The sequence below is a fragment of the Rhamphochromis sp. 'chilingali' genome, assembly GCF_963969265.1.
Source record: "Rhamphochromis sp. 'chilingali' genome assembly, chromosome: 11".
NCBI lineage: Eukaryota > Metazoa > Chordata > Actinopteri > Cichliformes > Cichlidae > Rhamphochromis > Rhamphochromis sp. 'chilingali'.
The window spans coordinates 30,523,956-30,530,951 of NC_137938.1; the positions used below are offsets into that span (position 1 = coordinate 30,523,956).

Consider the following 6,996-nt stretch of genomic DNA (forward strand, 5'->3'; position numbering starts at 1 on the left):
TTACACTTGTTGCTACCTTTCATAGTGTGTAACTTGAAGGCCCCGAGTACTTTCTCCCACACTGAAAACACTGGGATGATCAAATTATTTGAACATTACCTAATAAGACTGATTCAGGACAGACAATTAGTTATTTTAAACTTTTCTAGCAGTCCTTCACAAACACTCACTTTTTATTATTATTTGTAAATATGTGTACAAATGGTTGGTTTTTTGTACTGTTTTTATCAATAAATCTCAGCAACAAAGGACATACACCCATGTGTGTTGATTTCTCCCTAAGACGGCAAACTGAAACACTCCAAGTTGGTGACTTTTGGAGATTTATTTCCCTGGATGATTGAGAATGCATCAAGATGAAACACAAAAGGAAGTTCACAGCTTTTAGCAGCTCCCCCACCCCCTCATCCACACACCCCCACTCCCCTCCCTCCAGAATTCCCAGCTAACAACCTAATTTACATATGAATGACTAGCCAATTTAGCTTCCACTTGGCTGAAGCTAAAGCCTAGCTAAAAGCCTACCAGCCATTTGGCTGGTGGTGGGTTTTAAAGGTAGAAAGGTACCCAGATAGCAAGGAAACATTGAAACAATGTTGAGTCAATATCAGGTGATGTCATTGAATCAACGTTGAAGTGTGACATTGACCTAACGTCACTCTTGCACCCTTTTTTAACGTTGAAACAACGTCAGGTTTTGATGTTGAATCAATGTTGAAACCTGACATTGATTCAACGTTATATCTTCTAATACTGTTGACATTGAAACAATGTCAGATTCTGATATTGAAACACTGTTGAGCTATGGTGTTGATTTTCCACCTCTTTCGCACAGTTGCTTTTTATTAAAACAACAGTTAAATAATGACTGGAAATCTACCTTTCTTTATAGGTATTTTAACCAATACTAAACTACTGCATGTTTCCATCAATACTTAAACCACCTTAAACACATAATTGTACTTATTCCTCAAATTGGACACCCTTTAAAAAAAAAAACCCCAAATGTCTCACAATGTATCATGTCAATATTAATATCCTAAAATAAGAAAGCATTGCATGTGATGTAACAGAGAAAAAACTAAACAAAAAAAGGTCAATAGGCATGTTTTGTTTGCTAAATACTTTATTAAAAGACAGTTTCCTATTTACATTTATATGTTTCACAGAAGTTTGTAATTTTTTACTCTGGGATGGGGATGCATGATGTGCGTCCTGCACCACCCAAACGATCTGGGGCGTATCGGAGCCATTTCTGCACTGCTTGTGCAAAGACAAACTCGGACATAGAGTTTGCCCCTAACTGCTGCGTCAGGCCATCTAGGACAAAAATACACACACACACACACACACACACACACACACACACACACACACACACACACACAAACAAAAAAAGTGAATTAGAGCACATGAATAAGCTCTTGTTAACTGTCTTTAAAACAAAATAAACATGGGGTCCTCGAGCTGTACAAACTACAACCCGAGGACTAAACAAGCCAAAGACCAAAGACTCCATCTCCAGATTAACCGGACATGAAAGTCTTGTTATTAAGAAGGACAAAGTAATATAGGAAAAAAACGGTAAAACTTACCAAATATGCATCTGCAGAGCGCTGTATCTTTAAATGCCCTTTTTTGCTTTGTCTGGTCCTTGGTTTTTTTCCCTGCCCAGTTTAGTACCGAGGCCAGCTCATTTGTGATGGCATAAGCCATTACACGGCGTACTCGCACCTCCAGTGTGGTCCCTCCAATCAAGGCAAAGCGTCTCACCTATAGACACATTTTAAGAGATGGAATTAGCGTGTCTCATGTCTTTAATGTGTATGCAAGTGCTTGTGTGTTTAATCAACAGGCTGTTGTTATGTATTTAAATCACATCTGACAGCTATTACACTTTATAGTTACAAAGTGTACATAACCTTTATATACTTATCATTGCCTTATTTGCCTCTTGTGATTGAAGAGCTGCCTGTGCATTGTTTAGCTCCTCAATGTTGTGCAAGGGCAAATCCAGAGGCAGTACCCCAGCATCTACCGATTCATTGCAGCCGGTATTGCGGATGGCTCTGACCTCCTCACGGAGTTCGTTAACAGCTCTCGTCAGGTCTGACAGAAAAAGATAATTTTTTTTAAGTATCTAAGAATACAGACAACTTGTCAAAAGTTTCCTTGTGTCACACACAGATATGTACAAAGACACCAGACAGTATTTTATTACCTGGTATTTTCACTCGAGGGGGCTGGGGAAACCGTTTTTTTGTGGGCTGCTCATCCTCTGAGTCACTATATATGTACAGGGGATTTGGTCTAAAGAAAAAAAGTTGAAAACGGTCATAAGTAATTACAAATGTGCTTTTGGAATATTATTTCCTAAAGTTACAGTTTGATTTATAACAACACACACAGGAAACGGAGATGTGCAAGAAGGTACAGTATACAAGGAATTTTTGAAGTGCACAAGTGTACACGGCTTTGCATTTATAAAAAGTTTACAAGCTTCCACTTTTTGGACTATATTATGTGGTGATATTGCAGTATGCAAGCACCACAGATATGTATAAAAGACAAGATCATAAATTCTTAGCAATCAAAGATATGTTTGTGAAATAAAAAAAGTTTTACTTGTGCTTTCTTTTATGACTGGTCTGAGTTTCAGCTTCGGACTGAAGGTCAGACATATTACAGTGTTCACTTAGATATTTCTGAAGACTGCGTTCTGCTTCGTGAAATGTGTCTGGAAGTACAAACACAATGTATGGCCAGACATAAATTAGGACACGAAAAACTTGTTATTGTTACATTTATACAACACCAATCCAGATGATACCCACCATGGCTTATTAGAAGTCGGACTGGTGCATAGGTGAGCCATGTTGAACCAGGATGAACTCTCCTCTTTACTGCGTCGTGGATCCTGAATGTGTCTCACGGAGGATATGGAGGCCATGACAATTTCTCCCCATTTATCCATGATCTAGGGACTATTTCTGTACCACCAGTGCTGAACTGCACAATGCACCAGTCTTTCATTTTTATCTTTTTTTAAAATTTGGAGTCCTTTTTTGCCCTGTCTAGGATAAACAGGAAACAGATAATTACAATATATTTCATAGTCACTACAAAACTTGATCTATTGATTGAACTAAATAATAAATAATAGCTTAAAATGTATATAGGCAACAATTACAAGCAAACCCGATAAAACAAACTCTTTTTTTTTTTAACATACAACTGCGTGTGTATATGTAAGCATTTAAACACTGAAGATAATAAAATTAACAGTATTTTGTCTAAGTCTGCCATTGTAGGAATTCATGGCACCGAGACAAAAACTTGGCGCACAGTGTGGCATCAAAATAGGCGCACACCTTTGACGCTGCGTTTTCTCCGTCTTCCTCGTCCACACGTAAATGCTAAAACGGAGTTTTCGAAAATATCCGCCCTGTCAGGCGTCTTTAAAAATCTCAGTTTTCAGTTGATGAAAACGCAGTTTACGTGTGGACAAAAGGTGGAAACGCAAGGTAGGTGAGCGTGCAGCGTAGAGTTTGAATTGAGTGCGAATCGAAGCGGGTGCTCACCAATCATTAAAAGTAACAAAGTCATTGAACACATTTATACAGTTACCGTTACGTTTATCAATCATATATCACAGATTTACAGTTTTTTTGTAGTACTATGCTAAAAAGCAACTACAGAGTGAAAGTCTGGGTCAAGCGCCGAGGCGACGGCAAGAACAAAGGAACCCTCGAAGCGTTAAAGCTAGCTTTGTAAGGGAATATAACGGAAAAGTATGAAACGAAAATGTTTTCTTTGTTGATAGACTTTGTTCGCAGTGCAATTTACTTGTTGCCGGATTGTATGATGAAAGTAGACACGATTTCGGGCTCCCACATTTTATCCGAAACTTTACATTAACAAGTTTGTTTGTTTTTTTTACTGTTATTCAAATGCGACCGTGGAAATAACGAATAGAAGAAAATTCATTCATTCTTACCTTATACTAATCGTGGTGCAGGCCAGTGCAGTGCATGAACTGATGCCTTCTCCGGTCAATTCCGCTGAGAGTAAATCTAATGTCCCGCTCTACTGTACAAGACAATGGTTACCTGGAGGGATGTACCAATGTGATAGGGGTGCTGCGGAATAGTCCAAGTGGTAGCAGCTTTAATTTCCCGCTCAACCATAAATTGATGATTTTTCAACGTGATTGTTGTCACCTTGTCAACTATAAATAGATCAACAATCAACGATGACAGAACAACAGTGAATCAATGTTATTTCAATGTCAGTGTAAGGTTTCATCAGTATTTCAATGTTGTTTCAACATTGGTTTTGTGTTGACATTTCAATCCTGACGATTCTGATGGTTCAGATGGAAAATCAACATCTGTTCAATGTCTCCTTGCTATCTGGGTAGAAGCCTGGGACTCCGGCTGCAAACCCCAAATCCGGTCATTGGCACTTCCTGGCTTGTGTAGTTACTAGGTAACAAAAGCTCAACACTGCCCCAAGCGTCCTGGAGCACTTCCGTTGTGTTTTGGAATTTGCATGTGTTTTTGAGTTTGCAAGTGTTTTGGATTTTGCAAGTGTTTTGGAGTTTGTACGTGTTTTTTAGTTTGTACGTGTTTTGGATTTTGCAAGTGTTTTGGAGTTTGTACGTGTTTTGGAGTTTGCATGTGTTTTTTAGTTTGCATGTGTTTTGGATTTTGCAAGTGTTTTGGAGTTTGTACGTGTTTTGGAGTTTGCATGTGTTTTTTAGTTTGCAAGTGTTTTGGATTTTGCATGTGTTTTGGAATTTGCATGTGTTTTGGAGTTTGCATGTGCTGTGGAGTTTGCAAGTGTTTTGGAGTTTGTACGTGCTTTGTCTCTAGGGGCTCTAGTTTTATGATAGGGTCGCCCCTGCAAAACTTTCACAGACAAAGGAATGAAGATTTTTTTGCAGAGGGACACACTGGCCTCGTCTTCCCTTCTAGAAGTGCATGCTTAAATGAAGATGAACAAAGATGAATAAAGGTTTTGTGAAATGACTACCGAGTTCCGGTGCCGTCTCTTGAAGTTTCAACGAATAAAAGAACCGGGGTAAAACTGATTTCGCAACAATAGTCATATTTTGGGGGGTTTAATAAATTTGTCCATATTTCTAGAAATGAGAGCTGCTCCATCCAAAGTGGGATGGATGCCGTCTCTCCTAATAAGACCAGGTTTCCTCCAGAAGGCTTGCCAATTATCTATGAAGCCCACATCATTTCTTGGACACCACTCAGACAGCCAGCAATTTAAGGAGAACATGCGGCTAAACCACTCGACTCCGGACTTCCAGCAGGTAAGTATGCTGGCTTTCCTTCCTCTCAATTCTGAGTTTTTCCTCTCTTTAGTCCCTGGGTTTCTCGGTTTGAGTAGTAGATGCCTCCACTCCTCTTGCTGAGATGAGAAAAACCCGGGAGAACCATGCACCTTCACCTCACTTCCTGGCTGACAGGGTCAATGCGGCCTGGGTAGGCTCTGATTGGCTGCTGAGCTAGTTGCCCTCAAGTGGGGTGAACTGAGAGGTGCATTCAATGGTCATAGGAAATATGACGCTTTGTTGATGTGGACAGTTAAAATAAAGAGAATAAATGCTCTCTTCTCTATCATTGGTGTAAATGTGTTGTTTTTTCATCTGGGCTACATAGTCACCATTATTGCTACTGCCACAACGCACCTCAACAGATGATGTTAATATTCATTTTTAAAATCGTGGATTTACAACATCCTTAAAAGGACACTGAATGCACACTGAAGGGAATTTTAAAAAATAAAATCTAAACAGTGAAGTTCATAAAAGTAAAACTGTGAATACTTTCTACTGATGCAGCTTGCAAAAGTATTACTTTTTTTTTGTTCCATAAGAAATTTTACATGTTACACTGGCAGTCTTACACAAATAAATATGGTTTCTTTTTTTTTTTTCTTTTTCGAGGGATCGAGGGAGAGGTAAGTGACGGAAGTGACGGACAAGGTAAGCGACTCATGTTGTAACTGACGTCAGACGCCGGAGCTTTTGGTGGAAAATTAAAGCGAATGGTAGCTTAGAATTGAACAAATTTCTTTAAGCTTCAATTTTACCAAATACACCTATCAATTGTCTTTATAACTAACAACATTTGTCTAAATCATCTCCAACACCCTGGAGAACAACGGGGAGAGTTTAGAGGCTCTCCAAGATTACATCGATCAGTGCTTCCAGGATCTCGTAATGAAGAAGGCTCAGAGTGCATCTTCCCCGGCCAAATCTGAGACACCGTCATCAAAAAGATGTCGCCCGGCACACTCCCCCGGAACAACAATGCCAGCCGGCAAATATATTGCAGACATCCTAGAGTCAATCGACAAACGATTTTCCAGTTTTGATGCAAGGCTGTCCTCGGTGGAGATTCTACACCGGGAATTTAGATCCTTGCGACAATCCCTGGAGTTCAGCCAGCAGCAGGTGGAAACGCTCGCTGCTGAAAATGCCACGCTAAGGGAGTCGGTCAAATGTCTCACTGAAAATGTTACCCAGCTAAATAGAGAAAATAAAAGAGATGGTTATTGATCTACAAGCTCGTGGCATGCAAGATAATCTTGTATTTTCTGGTATTCCAGAATCCGCTGGAGAAAACGCAGAGACTACGGTGAAAAGCTTCATCAAAACCCACCTGAAGCTGCCGGAGGACACCGTAAAGAATATCTTGTTTGATAGAGTGCATCGCATCGGCCCCATGCGGTCAGCGGCCGGGAGACCATGTCCTATTGTGGCCAAATTCACTTCAAACAAAAGGAACAGGTGAAAAGTCGCAGCAGGGAATTAAAAGGAATGGATTTCAGCGTAAACGACCAGTTCCCAAAAGAGATCCTGGAACGACGCAGGGTCCTCTTCCCAATCCGACGCAGCTTCATCCATAAGGGCTCCGGCGCTGTCATCGCTGTGGACCGGCTCTACGTGGATGGACAGCTTTACCGCGCCCCCGGCAT

At 40.3% G+C, this 6,996-nt stretch overlaps 2 long non-coding RNA genes across 2 annotated transcripts; both read right to left on the bottom strand.

Moving 5' to 3' along the window:
• Positions 1–1,108: 1,108 nt before the first annotated feature.
• On the bottom strand, positions 1,109–1,768 carry LOC308406154. Its single transcript, XR_013973461.1, has 2 exons — positions 1,596–1,768; positions 1,109–1,320 (listed from the first exon to the last, which is right to left on the bottom strand). It is a non-coding gene; the product is annotated as an uncharacterized lncRNA (long non-coding RNA).
• A 178-nt stretch (positions 1,769–1,946) lies between these two features.
• LOC308405814 lies at positions 1,947–4,185 on the bottom strand. The gene is made up of 5 exons (XR_013973398.1): positions 3,998–4,185; positions 2,835–3,074; positions 2,626–2,737; positions 2,222–2,310; positions 1,947–2,109 (listed from the first exon to the last, which is right to left on the bottom strand). It is a non-coding gene; the product is annotated as an uncharacterized lncRNA (long non-coding RNA).
• Positions 4,186–6,996: the final 2,811 nt, after the last annotated feature.